Raw genomic sequence first — 16,460 nt, 5'->3', positions numbered from 1 at the left:
CACAGGCTCCGGATGCGCAGGCTCAGTGGCCATGGCTCACGGGCCCAGCTGCTCCACGGTATGTGGGATCCTCCCAGACCGGGGCACAAACCCCTGTCCCCTGCATCGGCAGGCAGACTCTCAACCACTGAGCCACCAGGGAAGCCCTAGGAGTTTTTTTTTTAACTTTTATACAGCAGGTTCCTATTAGTCATCCATTTTATACACAGTGTATACATGTCAATCCCAATCGCCCAATTAATTACACCACCACCCCCACCCCCCGCCACTTCCCCCCTTGGTGTCCACACGTTCGTTCTCTACATCTGTGTCTCTATTTCTGCCCTGCAAACTGGTTCATCTGTACCATTTTTCTAAGCTCCACATATATGTGCTAATATGCGGTATTTGTTTTACTCTTACCAACTTCATTCTGTATGACAGTCTCTAGATTCATACACGTCTCTACAAATGACCCAAGTTCGTTCCTTTTTATGGCTGAGTAATATTCCATTGTATATATGTACCACAACTTTTTAATCCATTCGTCTGTCGATGGGCATTTAGGTTGATTCCAAGATCTGGCTATTGTAAATAGCAAAGCAATGAACATTGGGGTGCATGTGTCTTTTTGAATTACGGTTTTCTCTGGGTATATGCCCAGGAGTGGGATGGTTGGGTCATATGGTAATTCTATTTTTAGTTTTTTAAGGAACGTCCGTACTGTTCTCCATAGTGGCTGTAACAATTTACATTCCCACCAACAGTGCAAGAGTGTTCCCTTTTCTCACACCCTCTCCAGCATTTCTTGCTTGTAGGTTTTCTGATGATGCCCATTCTAACTGGTGTGAGGTGATACCTCATTGTAGTTTTGATTTGCATTTCTCTAATAACTAGTGATGTTGAGCAGCTTTTCATGTGCTTCTTGGCCATCTGTATGTCCCCTTTGTAGAAATGTCTATTTATGTCTTCTGCCCATTTTCTGATTGGGTTGTTTTTTTTTTTTTTTTTAATATTGACCTGCATGAGCTGTTTATATATTTTGGAGATTAATCCTTTGTCCGTTGATTAGTCTGTAAACATTTTCTCCCATTCTGAAGGTTGTCTTTTCGTCTTGTTTGCAGTTTCCTTTGCTTTGCAAAAGCTTTTAAGTTTCATTAGGTCCCATTTGTTTATTTTTGTTTTTATTTCCATTACTCTACCAGGTAGATCAAAAAAGATCTTGCTGTGATTTATGTCAAAGAGTATTCTGCCTATGTTTTCCTCTAAGAGTTTTAGTGTCTGGTCTTATATTTAGGTCTCTAATCCATTTTGAGTTTACTTTGTGTATGGTGTAAAGGAGTGTTCTAATTTCATTCTTTTACATGTAGCTGTCCAATTTTCCCAGCACCACTTATTGAAGAGACTGTCTTTTCTCCATTGTATATACCTGCCTCCTTTGTCATAGATTAGTTGACCATAGGTGCGTGGGTTTATCTCTGGGCTTCCTATCCTGTTCCATTGATTTATATTTCTGTTTTTGTGCCAGTAACATATTGTCTTGATTACTGTAGCTTTGTAGTATAGTCTGAAGTCAGTGAGTCTCATTGTTCCAGCTCCATTTTTTCCCCTCAAGACTGCTTTGGCTATTCAGGGTCTTCTGTGTCTCCATACAAATTTTAAGATTGTTTGTTCTAGTTTTGTGAAAAATGCCATTGGTAATTTGATAGAGATTGCATTGAATCTGTAGATTGCTTTGGGTAGTATAGTCATTTTCACAAAATTGATTCTTCCAATACAAGAACATGGTATATCTCTACATCTGTTTGTATAATCTTTAATTTCTTTCATCAGTGTCTTATAGTTTTATGCATATAGGTCTTTTGTCTCCTTACGTAGATTCCTAGGGATTTTATTCCTTTTGTTGCAATGGTAAATGGGAGCGATTCCTTAATTTCTCTTTCATATTTTTCATCCATAGTGTATAGGAATGCAAGAGATTTCTGTGCATTAATTTTGTATCCTGTAACTTTACCACATTCATTGATTACCTCTAGTAGTTTTCTGGTGGCATCTTTAGCATTCTCTATGTATAGTATCATCATGTCATCTGCAAACAGTGACAGTTTTACTTCTCCTTTTCCAATTTGGATTCATTTTATTTCTTTCTCTTCTCTGATTGCCGTGGCTTGGACCTCCAAAACAAAGTTGAATAATAGTGGTGAGAGTGGACATCCTTGTCTTGTTCCTGATCTTCGAGGAAATGTTTTCAGTTTTTCACAATTTAGAATGATGTTTGCTGTGGGTTTGTCATATATGGCCTTTATTATGTTGAGGTAGGTTCCCTATATGCCCACTTTCTGGAAAGTTTTTTTATCATCAATCGGTGTTGAATTTTGTCAAAAGCTTTTTCTGCATCTATTGAGATGATCATGTGGTTTTTCTTCTTCAATTTGTTAATATGGTGTATCACATTGATTGATTTGCATATATTGAAGAATCCTTGCATTCCTGTGATGAATCCCAATTCATCATGGTGTATGATCCTTTTAATGGCTTGTTGGATTCTGTTTGCTAGTATTTTGTTGAAGATTATTGCACCTATATTCATCAGTCATACTGGTTTGTAATTTTCTTTTTTTGGAGTATCTATGTCTTGTTTTGTTATCAGGGTGATGGTGGCCTCACAGAATGCGTTTGGGAGTATTCCTTCCTCTGCAATTTTTTGGAAGAGTTTGAGAAGGCTAGGTGTTAGCTCTTGTCTAAATGATTGATAGAATTTCACCTGTGAAGCCATCTGGTCCTGAACTTTTGTTTGTTGGAAGATTTTTAATAACAGTTTCAATTTCATTACTTCTGATTGGTCTGTTCATATTTTCTATATCTTCCTGGTTCAGTCTTGGAAGGTTATACATTTCTAAGAATTTGTCCATTTCTTCCAGGTTGTCCATTTTATTGGCACAGAGTTGCTTGTAGTAATCTCTTATAATCTTTTATATTTCTGCAGTGTCAGTTGTGATTTCTCCTTTTTCATTTCTAATTTTATTAATTTGAGTCCTCTCCCTCTTTTTCTTGATGGTCTGGCTATGAGTTTATCAGTTTTGTTTATCTTCTCAAAGAACCAGGTTTTAGTTTTATTGATCTTTGCTATTGTATTTTTGCTTCTATTTCATTTATTTCTGCTCTGAAACTGATGATTTCTTTCCTTCTGCTAACTTTGGATTTTGTTTGTTCTTCTTTCTCTGGTTCCTTTAGGTGTAACGTTAATTGTTTATTTGCGATTTTTCTTATTTTTTGAGGTAGGCTTGTATGGCTATAAACTTCCCTCTTAGAACTACTTTTGCTGCATCTCATAGGTTTTGTATTGTTGTTTTCATTGTCATTTGTCTCTAGGTATATTTTTATTTCCTCTTTGATTTCTTCAGTGATCTCTTGGTTATTTAGTAATGTATTGTTTAGCCTCCATGTGTTTGTGCTTTTAACGTTTTTTTTCCTGTAATTGATTTCTACTCTCATAGTGTTGGGGTCAAAAAAGATGCTTGAAATGATTTCAATTTTCTTAAATTAACTGAGGCTTTATTTGTGACACAAGATGTGATCTATGCTGGAGAATGTTCCATGCACACTTGAGAAGAAAGTGTAATATGCTGCTTTTGGATGGATCCCGTCTCCCCTGCATCGGCAGGCGGACTCTCAACCACTGCGCCATCAGGGAAGCCCTTGTGTTTCCTTTATAATTTTCTGCTTGGATGACCTTTCCATTGGTGTAAGTGAGGTGTTCAAATCCCCCACTATTATTGTGTTACTGTCGATTTCCTCTTTTATATAGGTCCTTTCTTCTCCTTCTGGGACCCCTTTAATGTGAATGTTGTTGCGTTTAATGTTGTCCCAGAGGTGTCTTAGGCTGTCTTCATTTCTTTTCATTCTTTTTTCTTTATTCTGTTCTGCAGTAGTGAATTCCGTCTTCCAGGTCACTTATCCGTTCTTCTGCCTCAGTTATTCTGCTATTGATTCCTTCTCATGTATTTTTCATTTCAGCTATTGTGTTGTTCATCTCTATTTGTTTGTTCTTTAATTCTTCTAGATCTTTGTTAAACATTTCTTGCATCTTCTCGATCTTTGCCTCCATTCTCTTTCCTGGATCATCTTCAGTATCATTATTCTGAATTCTTTTTCTGGAAGGTTGCCTATCTCCACTGCATTTAGTTGTTTTTCTGGGGTTTTACCTTGTTCCTTCATCTGGTATGTAGCCCTCTGCCTTTTCAAATTGTCTGTCTTTCTGTGAATGTAGGTTTTGTTCCACAGGCTGCAGGATTCTAGTTCTTCTTGCTTCTGCTGTCTGCTCTCTGGTGGATGAGGTTATCTAAGAGGCTTGTGCAAGTTTCCCGATGGGAGGGACTGGTGGTGGGTAGAGCTGGCTGTTGCTTTGGTGGGCAGAGCTCAGTAAAACTTTAATCTACTTGTCTGCTGATGGATGGGTCTGGGTTCCCTCCCTGTTGGTTGTTTGGTCTGAGATGACCCAGCACTGGAGTGACTGAGGTGACCCAACACTAACTGGGCTCTTTGTTGGGACTAATGGCAGACTCTGGGAGGGCTCACACCAAAGAGTACTTCCCAGAACTTCTTCTTCCAGTGTCCTTGTCCTCATGGTGACACACAGCCAGCCCCCATGCCTGCAGGAGACCCTCTAACACTAGTAGGTAGGTCTGGTTCAGTCTCCTATGGGGTCACTGCTCTTTCCCCTGGGTCCTGATGAGCACACTACTTTGTATGTGCCCTCCACGAATGGAGTCTGTGTTTCCCCCAGTCCTGCTGAAGTCCTGCAATCAATTCCTGCTAGCCTTCAAAGTCTGATACTCTAGGAATTCCTCTTCCCATTGCTGGATCCCTAGATTGGGAAGCCTGATGTGGGGCTCAGAACTTTCACTCCAGTGGATGGACTTCGTTGGTATAAGTGTTCTCCAGTTTGTGAGTCGCCCACCCAGCAGTTATGGGATTTGATTTTATTGTGATAGTGCCCCTCTACTGTCTCATTGTGGCTTCTCCTCTGTTTGGATGTGGGGTATCTTTTTTGGTGAGTTCCAGTGTCTTCCTGTTGATGATTGTTCAGCAGTTAGTTGTGATTCTGGCGTTCTTATAAGAGGGAGTGACAGCACGTCCTTCTCTGCTATCTTGAACCAATCTCCCCCCTATTGTAGTGTTGAAATTGGAGTTTCACTTTGATAGCTAGTCAGTTGATAACAACCAAATTAAAGTGCACAGAAGAGTCAGGGATTACTTTGAACTGAAACATAAAGAGACTTAATTCTTAATAGAATAGCAACATTAAATGGTGATACAGAGAACACTGTTCAGTAGGAGTGAATCTTTGAAAAGAAAATCATCACAGATTTGCCTCAAGGAACAATAAAAATACATTATAATAACAGGGGAAATGGAATAGAGTTACACAATAATTTGAATCTCTTTCACTTTGTATTTTAAGATAGTTGCACAAATTTCTCATGAATTGCCTCAATCTAGTGTTCATTTGTTTATGACATTATTGTTTATCATAAACGAATGTTATGGAGCCACTAGATGATATTAAAAATGAAATTGAATCTATTCTTACTCAATTTCTGGTGTTTTTTAAAATGTTCTTTGTGTAATCCAAAACCATTCTGACTAAACTGAAATAGTTCTCATTTTAAAAGTTGCACTCAGGAAGACTGATACTGATAGCTTGTGAACAAGGAGATAAGGACAGGAAAGTGACTAGAAAGACAGGTTTAGGATTATTACTAGTAAAATGAATTCAGTTAGGAGCTGCCATATAATGAGAAACTTTAAGAAGTGAGGGAAGAAACAAAGCAAAAATTCCTCTGCAAATCTGAGAATAAGACAACAATTTGGCTATGTTAAGAAGAGATAAACAATGAAAACACAAATGTCCTTGGTGGTGTTGTTATTTTGTTGTGCATTTGATAGGAAATTGTAATTCTTAAGATTTTATTGACTTAAGCTACTTGAGATAATCTCAAGAAGCCAACTAATGACTAATATATTTGTAACGTTTTTAGTGGGGTTTTTTCTGTAGATTAATTCTAAGCAATCATGACATTTGAGAATATTAAAAATCCCTGCAAAATAGCTATGTAGCCACCTTAATTATATTACCTAATTTTTAAAATTTCATTTTCAACCTAATTAATTTAAGTTATTCATGAATAGTAGAAAGCAAATGATGTTACTCTGCAATAAATACAATCCATTTTTTGGAAATAACTTCTATAAAAAAATATTCTCAGGATGAGAGGAACTATTAAAGAGTTTGCAGCCAGTGTCCTTATAAGAGCTCAGCTGGAAATCAGAAGGGAACTAGTTTTTTTAAGAACACAATTCTTGATGGATACTTTAAAGATGATATCTTTTTCTCAAAACAATCTTAAGGGGGAAATGAAGCACCAAGATATTATAAGGTCACTAAATAAGGAGGTGTTAGATGTACATATTTCTGATTTCTAAGTGACTATTTTATGATACCACCTAATGGATAAAATTCTCATTTATAATTTTTAACTTGATGAACGTCGTTGCTCATTGTTTTGCTACAGAGCTACCTCTAACCACATAACAGCTGTTTTTAAATGTGAATTACTTTAAACAAAACAGTTTCTGACAGAGCACAGAGAGTATGAGCAGCCCTAAAGCAATATCTCACACCCTTAAGGGTCTTTAGATAAAAAAGAAATGGAAGATTTTTAAATAATTTTCCCTTCAAATAGCTCAAACTCAAGAATCTTATGGGCTTGTGTGTGTGTGAAGGGCAGATGGAGGATTCAAACCCCCAAACAAACATTTCTGTTTAGAACATTTAGAAGAATTTGGGACTTTATTTATCTTAGTTACAGAAAGTATGATTCAAAAGAAATATACTGAAACAGCTGTGCCTTGTCTAAGTTAGTGAAAATACCATCAATAAACATATAAAGCATTCTAACTCTTGATTCTTCCAGTGTTTGGGCTAATTAACAAGGAACAGCTGAAAAAAAAAAATATTGGTATCAAGGAAGTGAAGTAGCTAGGAGATTTGTAATATACTTGAGCACGTAATTTAGGGATTAAGAAAAGAGGCACAGTTGACAAGTCCTATTCAGTGATGCTAATGGGAGAAGCCAAAATCTTTGGACTCTGAGAATCATTTCTCACCCCAGGCCTGTTATGGTTCAATGTCCAGAACTGTTTTCTGTTGCTCTGCACAAACCCTAACAGTGAAAATCACTTTTCAATTTGACTCTCTTGCTTCCAGCCTAACTTAAAAGATCTGTGTCTCAGGAAACAGATAAGAGAATAAGAAAGTGGCAGAGAAAAAAGTACTAGGTAAACCATATGCATAGAAATTAAAAGGTTTTTCTCTCTAGCGATGCATCTTATAAAAATGGCTGGAATGAGCTGTCTACTGGAGCAGTGAGTAGCCTTGCTGAGAATCAGAAGAGTGACCTAATAGAGCCAATCTTCAAGAACTGGAAAGAAATGTTTTTGTGCCCACGAGAAACTCTGGTCTTAAGTTCAGGGGGCGAGGCCTCTGAACGCAGCACCCTATGACCAAGTGGAACTAGGCTGAGCACAGAGGAAAAGAAAAAAGTTTGGAGAATCCTGAAGTTGTAAACCTGAGGCCCACATGTAAACCTGGGTGGAAGCAGTAACCTGGGCCACAAACGCCAGCCGAAGCCCCCAACGCTACACTCTGGTGCAGAGAAGGCTAGTGCTCAGCGTCCTGCATGACTCAGATACGACGCCCAGCCCTCAGGCGACTGCACCTGACCTGGAAGCCCCTGACAGGAGGCGGCCCCTAAGGTGTCTCTGGGACCCAAGGAGAGGAGATATTGACAGGACGCCTGGACCTCAGGCGACTTCGTGACAGGACAGCAGACTGAGTCGTGTGGCTGACAGGGTCTTGGTGTTCCAGCTGGGTGTCAGGCCTGAAGCTCTAAGGTGGGAGAGCCGAGTTCAGGACATTGGACCACAAGAGACCCTTTGGTCCCAAGTAAAATAAATTGGCGAGAGCTCTCCCAAGAGATCTCTGTCTCAATGCTAAGACCCAGCTCCACCCAGTGGCCAGCAAACTCCAGCACTGGACACCCCATGCCAAATGACTAGCAAGACAGGAACACAACCCCACTCATTAGCAGAAAGGCTGCCTAAAATCATACTAAGTTCACAGGCACACCAAAACACACCATTGGATGTGGTCCTGCCCACCAGAAAAACAAACTCCAGCCTCATCCAACAGAACACAGGCACCAGTTCCCTCCACCAGGAAGCCTACACAACCCACTGAATCAAACATACCCACAGTGGGCAGACACCAAAAACAACAGGAACTACAAACCTGCAGCCTGCGAAAAGGAGACCCCAAACACAGTAAGTTAAGAAAAATGGGAAGACAGAGGAATATGCAGTACATGAAGGAGCAAGATAAAAACCCACAAGACCAAAAAAATGAATAGGAAATAGGCAGTCTACTTGAAAAAGAATTCAGAGTAATGAGAGTAAAGATGATCCAAAATCTTGGAAATAGAATGGAGAAAATACAAGAAACGTTTAATAAGGATCTAGAAGAGCTAAAGAGCAAACAAATAATGATGAACAACACAATAAATGAAATTAAAAATTCTCTAGAAGGTATCAATAGTAGAACAACTGAGGCAGAAGAATGGATAAGTGATCTGGAAGATAAAATAGTGGAAATTAAGAAAAGATTGAAAAGAATTGATGATAGTATCAGAGACCTCTGGGACAGCATTAAACGCACCAAGATTGTAATTATAGGGGTCCCAGAAGAAGAGAAAAAGAAAGGGACTGAGAAAATATTTGAAGAGATTATAGTTGAAAACTTCCTTAATATGGGAAAGGAAATAGTCAATAAAGGCAGGAAGTGCAGAAAGTCCCATGTAGGATAAATCCAAGGAGAAACATGCCAAGACACATAGTAATCAACTATCAAAAATTAAATAGAAACAATATTAAAAGCAGCAAGGGAAAAGCAACAAGTAACATACAAGGGAACCCCCATAAGGTTAACAGCTGATCGTTCAGCAGAAACTCTGCAAGCCAGAAGGGAGTGACAGGACATACTGAAAGTGATGAAAGGGAAAAACCTACAACCAAGATTACTCTACCCAGCAAGGATCTCATTCAGATTTGATGCAGAAATTAAAACCTTTACAGACAAGTAAAAGTTAAGAGAATTCAGCACCACCAAACCAGCTTTAAAACAAATGCTAAAGGAACTTTTCCAGGCAGGAAACACAAGAGAAGGAAAAGACCTACAAAAACAAACCCAAAACAATTTAAAAAATGGTAATAAGAACATACATATCAATCACTGCCTTAAATGTAAATGGATTAAATGCTCCAACCAGAGACATAGACTCCATGAATGGATACAAAAAAAAAAATACCTGTATATATGCTGTCTACAAGAGACCCATTTCTGACCTAGGGACACATTCAGACTGAAAGTGAGGGGATGGAAAAAGATATTCCATGCAAATGGAAATCAAAAGAAAGCTGGAGTAGCAATTCTCACATCAGACAAAATAGACTTTAAAATAAAGACTATTACAAGAGACAAAGAAGGACAGTACATAATGATCAAGGGATCAATCCAGGAAGAAGATATCACAATTGTAAATATTTATGCACCCAATATAGGAGCATCTCAATACATAAGGCAAATGCTAACAGCCATAAAAGGGGAAATCGACAGTAACACAATAATAGTAGGGGACTTTAACATCCCACTTTCACCAATGGAGGTATCAACCAAAATGAAAATAGATAGGAAACACAAGCTTTAAATGACACATTAAACAAGGTGGACTTAACTGATATTTATAGGACATTCCATTTTTGCGGTACGCGGGCCTCTCACTGTTGTGGCCTCTCCCATTGTGGAGCACAGGCTCCAGACACACAGGATAAGCAGCCATGGCTCACGGGCCCAGCCATTCTGCGGCATGTGGGATCTTCCCGGACTGGGGCACGAACCCGTGTCCCCTGCATCGGCAGGTGGACTCTCAACCACGGCGCCACCAGGGAAGCCCGAGAGCATATATAGGGTCACAAATCAGGCCTTGGTAAATTTAAGAAAATTGAAATTGTATCAGTATCTTTTCTGACCACAACGCTATGAGGCTAGATATCAATTATAGGAAAAAAAAACTGTAAAAAATACAAACACATGGTGGCTAAACAATACACTACTAAATTACCAAGAGATCACTGAAGAAATCAAAGAGGATATCAAACCTACCTAGAAACGAATGACAATAAAAACATGATTTCCCCAAACCTATGGGACTCAGCAAAAGCAGTTCTAAGAGGGAAGCTTATAGCAATGCAATCCTACCTCAAGAATCAAAAAAAATAAACAACCTAACCTTACACCTAAAGCAGTTATAAAAAGAACAAAAAACCCACAAAGTTAGCAGAAGGAAAGAAATCATAAAGATCAGATCAAAAATAAATGAAGAAGAAATGAAGGAAACAGTAGCAAAAATCAGTAAAACTAAAAGCTGGTTCTTTGAGAAGATAAGCAAAACTGATAAACCATTAGCCAGGCTCATGAAGAAAAAAAGGGAGAAGACTCAAATTAGTAGAATTAGAAATGAAAAAGAAGAACTAACAACTGACAATGCAGAAATACAAAGAATCATAAGGGATTACTACAAGTAACTCTATGCCAATAAAATGACAACCTGGAAGAAATGGACACATTCTTAGAAAAGCACAACCTTCTGAGACTAAACCAGGAAGAAACAGAAAATATAAACAGATGAATCAGAAGCACTGAAATTGGGACTGTGATTAAAAACGTTCCAACAAACAAAAGACCAGGACAAGATGGCTTCGCATGTGAATTCTATCAAACATTTAGAGAAGAGATAACACCTATCCTTCTCAAACTCTTCCAAAATATAGCAGAGGGAGGAACACCCCTAACCTCATTCTACGAGGCCACCATCACCCTGATACCAAAACCAGAAAAAGAGATCACAAAAAAAGAAAACTACAGACCAATATCACTGATGAACATAGATGCAAAAATCCTCATCAAAATACTAGCAAACAGAATCGAACAGCACATTAAAAGGATCATACACCATGATCAAGTGGGGTTTATCCCAAGGATGCAAAGATTCTTCAATATATGCAAATCAATCAATGTGATAAACCATATTAACAAATTGAAGGAAAAAAACGATATGATTATCTCAATAGATGCAGGAAAAAAAATTTGACAAAATTCAACACCCATTTACGATAAAAACTCTCCAGAAAGTAGGCATAGAGGGAACTTACGTCAACATAATAAAGGCCATGTATGACAAACCCAGAGCCAACATCATTCTCAATGGTGAAAAACTGAAACCGTTTCCTTTAAAATCAGGAAAAAAGACAAGCATGCCCACTCTCACCACTATTATTCAACATAGTTTTGGAAGTTTTAGCCACAGCAATCAGAGAAGAAGAAGAAATAAAACGAATCCAAATCAGGAAAGAAGAAGTAAAACTGTCACTGTTTGCAGATGATATGATATTATACATATAGAATCCTAAACATGCTACCAGAAAACTACTAAAGCTAATCAATTAATTTGGTAAAGTAGCAGGATACAAAATTAATGCACAGAAATCTCTTGCATTCCTATACACTAATGATGAAAAATATGCAAGGGAAATTAAGGAAACATTCCCATTTACCATTGCAACAAAAAGAATAGTGTATCTAGGAATAAACCTACCTAAGGAGACAAAAGACCTATATGCATAAAACTATAAGACACTGATGAAAGAAATTAAAGATTATACAAACAGATGTAGAGATATACCATGTTCTTGGATTGGAAGAATCAACACTGTGAAAATGACTCTACAACCCAAAGCAATCTACAGATTCAATGAAATTCCTATCAAACTACCAATGGCATTTTTCACACAATTAGAAAAAAGTATTTGACAATTTGTATGGAAACACAAAAGACCTGAGTAGCCAAAGCAATCCTGAGAAAGAAAAACGGAGTTGGAGGAATCAGACTCCCTGAATTCAGACTATACTACAAAGCTACAGTAATCAAGACAGATGGTACTGGCACAAAAACAGAAATACAGATCAACGAAACAGGAAAGCCCAGAGATAAACCCATGTACATATGGTCACCTCATCTTTGATAAAGGAGGCAAGACTATACAATGGAGAAAAGACAGTCTCTTCAATAAGTGGTGCTGGGAAAACTGGACAGCTGCATGTAAAAGAATGAAATTAGAACACTCCCTAACACCATACACAAAAATAAACTCAGAAATAGATTAAAGACCTAAATGTAGGGGCAGACACTATACAACTCTTAGAGGAAAACATAGGAAGAACACTCTTCACATAAATCACAGCAAGATCCTTTTTGACCTACCTCCTAGAGCAATGGAAATAAAAACAAAAATAAACAAATGGGACCTAATGAAACTTAAAAGCTTTTGCACAACAAAGGAAACCATAAACAAGAAGAAAAGACAACCCTCAGAATGGGAGAAAATATTTGCAAATGAAGCAACTGACAAAGGCTTAACCTCCAAAATTTACAAGCAGCTCATGCAGCTCAATAGCAAAAACACAAACAACCCAATCCAAAAATGGGCAGAAGACCTAAATAGCCATTTCTCCAAAGAAGATATACAAATTGCCAACAAACACATGAAAGAATGCTCAACATCATTAATCGTTAGAGAAATGCAAATCAAAACTACAATGAGATATCACCTCACACTTGTCAGAATGGCCATCATCAAAAAATCTAGAAACAATAAATGCTGGAGAGGGTGTTGAGAAAAGGGAACCCTCTTGCACTGTTGGTAGGAATGTCAATTGTCACAGATGCTGTGGAGAACAGTATGGAGGTTACTTAAAAGCTAGAAATATAACTATCATATGACCTAGCAATCCCACTACTGGGCATATACCCTGAGAAAACCATAATTCAAAAAGAGTCATGTACCACAATGTTCATTGCAGCACTATTTACAATAGCCAGGACATGGAAGCAACCTAGGTGTCCATTGACAGATGAATGGATAAAGATATGGCACATATATACAATGGAATATTACTCAGCCATAAAAAGAAACAAAATAGAGTTATTTGTAGTGAGGTGGATGGACCTAGATACTGTCATACAGAGTGAAGTAAGTCAGAAAGAGAAAAACAAATACCGTATGCTAACCCATACATATGGAATCTAAAAAAAACTCAAAAAAGAAAAGAAATTGATCTCATGAACCTAGGGGCAAGACAGGAATAAAGACGTAAACACAGAAAATGGACTTGAGAACATGGGAAAGGGGAAGGGTAACCTGGGATGAACTGTGCAAGTAGCATTGACATATATACAATACCAAATGTAAAATAGATAGCTAGTGGGAATTAGCAGCTACATAGCACAGGGAGATCAGCTTGGTGCTTTGTGATCACCTAGAGGGGTGGGATAGGGAGGGTGGGAGGGATTTGCAAGAGGGAGGGGATATGGGGATATATGTATACGTATAGCTGATTTTCTTTGTTATACAGCAGAAACTAACACACTATTATAAAGCAATTATACTCCAATAAAGATGTTTTTAAAAAAATGGCTGGAAAGATTTTTTCCCATGGAAGGTAAATTTGGAATGGTCTGACTTTGAGCACTGCCTGTACAGTGCACATTAATTCACTTTGGAGAAATCTGATGGTATCTAAACAAGATAGCAAAGAGGCCCATGTAACTACACGTTGGGAGAGAGAGGCCATACATATTAAGAAGTTTGGGCAGAGAAAATAGTGACTCCAAATAAAAGTTGAAAATCAAAAGTCACAAGTGTGGTGTTCTGAATTACAACTATTGCTTTGCAATCTAACTGCTTCTCAGGTAGGCAATTCTATCAATAGATAGCCTACCTAAGGCTGAAGGATATCAGAGGTTATTTATTTAGTGATGGTTAATGACTATCATTTTCAAACAGGGAATGTTTTTTAATACAATAATGCACTTTGTTAATAACACAATTTCCTCATATTATTTTATGCTTATGTAATACTTCTAAATTGAATATAACTTTTTTTGAAATTTAAAGTTGGCTACAATTTGAGTCATCTGGGAGGTGGAGAAAGGGTGAATTCTTGGTAGAACTGATTTCTGATTTAGGGGAAAAAAAATCTTAATCTGCATGTTTGGAAAGAAAGGCAAAATTCATGCCTATCATCCCATCCATCACCGAGTTGGGAGCTCAGAGCAACAAATAGCTAAATTGCTCTGCTTAAGTAACAGGTACTTTGAGACTCACCCTTTACATACTGGAGTGGGCGACTAGGGAGTAGGGAAATGAGGGCTGAAGATTCTGATAGGGAAAAGACTAGATAGAGCTGGGTAAGGGTCTGGGCTAAGGAGAGGGAACTGGAGAGAGAGATGCAATCGTTCCAGTGATGGGAATTACGAGGAAAATTTTAGGACAGTGAAGGTTTATTTAATCTTAAATTATTTTGGATTATGCAATAATCCTCTTTGGTTATCCCTTGTTCTAAGGTTTTTGTGAGAATGAAGGCAAGTGATCCAAGACTAAGGAGTTGAGAAAGGGTAGCAGCCTCTGGATCTCACAACAGAGATGACTCTAAAAGCAGGAATTCAAAGTTAGAAGTGAACAAAAGCATCCCCAGGAAAGCTCTGAAAATATAAACAGGGCCTAGACTTACCTTTGCAACTGAGATGGGGCTCAACTTTTTATTTAGATATTGAAGGATGATGATCAGTGAGAATTATATGGATATAAATGTTATGAATTATGCAAATATAAGATGTTTTAATTACCGTAACATCATAACTCCTGATACAAAATAATGTTAAGTCCAAAACTGGAAATACTAAAATCATGTACTTAAACCTATAATACATGCAGTTTTAAAAAATATGAGATCAACTGTGATAACCTGACAGATATGCTAATCCTTCAAATGTGATACTCTAAATTTAGCAAATTAAAAATACATTATAAATCTCTGTCTTATTGACACAAATCAGTATAAGTTTTTAAATTATTCAATGATATGATCCAGTAATATTATGTTACATGGTATACTCCAAACCAAGTAGAATTCTGTGTAATACAGTAAGGTGGGTTAATTTGGGTCCCACATTAATTGAAAAATGTTATCTGACAAAGATTTGATTCTGAATAAATAAGATGCTTTTCAAGCTTCTCTAAAGTTACTATGGCAACACAGGCTATGTCAACCACTGAATAAAGAATATGTTTTTAACATCACAACAAAAACTCTGCCAAATTATTCTAAATAAAACCATTTTCTTAATGTGTAGGTTATTATTATGGGCTGAATCATGTCCCCCTAAAATTTATACATTGAAGTCCTAACTCCCTAGTACCTCAGAATGTGACTGTATTTGGAGAAAGTCTTTTAATGAGGTAATTAAGGTAAAATGAGATTATATGGGTGGACCCTAACCCAACATGACTTGTGTCCTTATAAGAGATTAGGAAACAAACACACAGAGGGAAGACTATGTGAAGACACAGGAAAAGGACAGCCATCTATTAGCCAATGACTAAAACCACAGAAGACAACCCTGTTGACACCTTGATCTCAGACTTCTAGACTTTAGAACTATGAGGAAATAAATTTCTGTTATTTAAGCCACTCAGTCTGTTACACTGTTATGGCAGCCCTAGCAAACTAATATAGTCATAGTAAAGTTGTGTAGGTCATAATAAAGCAGAGTAACCTCATGTAAAATGTTTAATATTTTATATCTGTCAAAATAGAATCTGTTTTCCTCTCAAGTTTTTACACTAGCATGAATAGATTAATTCTATGAAGGAACTCTTTAATCAGGGAAAGATCATGTTATATTTATAAAATTCAATCATCAGAGCATAATTTTGCTGAAATTATATATATATTTATATGTTTACTATAATGTTTACAGAAGTTTTGTTTTTTTTTTTAAGAAAAGGTTGGGAGATGAGAGGGGTCAACAATATAATTGAAAAATTATATAGATATTTCTATTTGGATTTCAGAATAGTGATCCAATCACAAGTCAGAAGATTCATTCTTTTAAATTTTTAATAGTCAATATTATAATCTTTTAGGATATAGATTATTTGATCAGTAATACTAATTATCCTAAGGAAGAAAAAACTTGACTGACCAATCATTAATTTACAGTAATTTGACGCAGCCTTTTTCTGAAGGACCTGTAAGTGTAGGTATATAGGTATAGGTAGTATGTGTAAGCAAATGTCTTAGGCTGCAATACGGTATCAATTCAAGTGTGTTTACAGCACCTTTGCCTTTCGGAATCTAGCAGAACAGAATCCACAGGCCCTTCAAAGTATAGGACGACTAAACTTACTAAGTTATAGGTCATAGGTTCATATCACAGTAGTATGCATATATATGAATCAAAAAA

General features: G+C 37.2%; 1 protein-coding gene across 2 annotated transcripts in view; it reads right to left on the bottom strand.

Moving 5' to 3' along the window:
• CSMD3 (CUB and Sushi multiple domains 3) overlaps positions 1-16,460 on the bottom strand; it is a 1,062,125-nt gene that overhangs the window by 401,158 nt on the left and 644,507 nt on the right. The window lies entirely within an intron of this gene.

Source organism: Neophocaena asiaeorientalis, unplaced genomic scaffold (assembly GCF_003031525.2).
Source record: "Neophocaena asiaeorientalis asiaeorientalis breed wild unplaced genomic scaffold, Neophocaena_asiaeorientalis_V1.1 scaffold533, whole genome shotgun sequence".
In the NCBI taxonomy this organism is placed as follows: Eukaryota; Metazoa; Chordata; class Mammalia; order Artiodactyla; family Phocoenidae; genus Neophocaena; species Neophocaena asiaeorientalis.
The sequence above is the reverse complement of the archived record's forward strand: the minus strand, read 5'-3'. Positions and strand labels throughout refer to the sequence as shown.